General features: G+C 46.6%; 1 protein-coding gene across 1 annotated transcript in view; it reads right to left on the bottom strand.

Moving 5' to 3' along the window:
* The window catches only part of HECTD4 (HECT domain E3 ubiquitin protein ligase 4), a 195,967-nt gene that overhangs the window by 123,271 nt on the left and 71,718 nt on the right, over window positions 1–978 (bottom strand). The gene's annotated exons all lie outside the window — the stretch shown is intronic.

The following is a 978-nucleotide window of genomic DNA, read 5'->3' on the forward strand; positions in this document are numbered from 1 at the left end:
CTGTCTTTGTTAAGTTGATCGATTTCATGTAACAACATTAAATCTGACAAAAAAGGAACACATTCCAACAGCTAGCGCTTTGTGCCAAGTGGTTCTCCTTCTGCATCCCCTTGCTGTGGGCACATGATTCTAACACTTGCAGGGCTCCACTGCATCCATATCCTTTTGCTTCCCAAGGCTCAAGACACTGGGAAGTCTGTAATACAGTCAGCAGCATCTAAAATAAGGAGCTTTTAAGATGCACAAGACTTACCTGGCCAGATCCCAAGCATAAATCTCCACAAGAACACTTCCTGAACTAAGTGATCGCCTGTATCAGATGGGCTAACTTCAGACTGCTGCCTTATTCTCTTGGCCAAAGCTTTAATTACTAGGTATCATTTGCCTAAAGCCCCAAAGAAATGGAATACCTAACACTGGACTGAGCAGAACTAAAGTCCTCCTCCTAATTGCCCCTTTCACTATCTCTTGTGTTCCAAGAAAAGAAACCAAAGAACTCTGTAAGGCAGGCAGGCAGGCAGGAAGGCATCAGACAGTATAAAAGCACAAGCTGGGCGTCAGGACACTCGGGCTCTGAAACCTGGCTCTGCCACTCACTGGCTGCACAAGCTCAGTGTGTCATTGAACACCTATGGATTTCTGCTCCTTCATCTGTCCAACAGCGATACCTCCCTAGGGCACAGTCAGGTGACAATAAAGCGGGTATGAGCACACTGGGAAGCTGAACACCATTAGGTATTATTATTACCTGAGAGAGTGAATCAGATTTTAAGAGGAAAATTTAAACTCCTGCCACAGCTCGTGAGGCCCTATGTGATCTGAGCCCTGATGACTTCATCTCCTACTGCTCTCCCTGGGCACTCATCATGGTCTAGCTGCCCTGCCCGCTTTGCTGCTCCTCAGCTGCCCCAAGTGCAGAAAGAACATCAGAGCACTGTCACTTGTCTCAAACTGTCTTGTCTCTGGCTTTTTACATGT

The sequence above is a fragment of the Orycteropus afer genome, unplaced genomic scaffold (genome assembly GCF_000298275.1).
Source record: "Orycteropus afer afer isolate SDZICR_OR568_19922 unplaced genomic scaffold, OryAfe1.0 scaffold00048, whole genome shotgun sequence".
NCBI lineage: Eukaryota > Metazoa > Chordata > Mammalia > Tubulidentata > Orycteropodidae > Orycteropus > Orycteropus afer.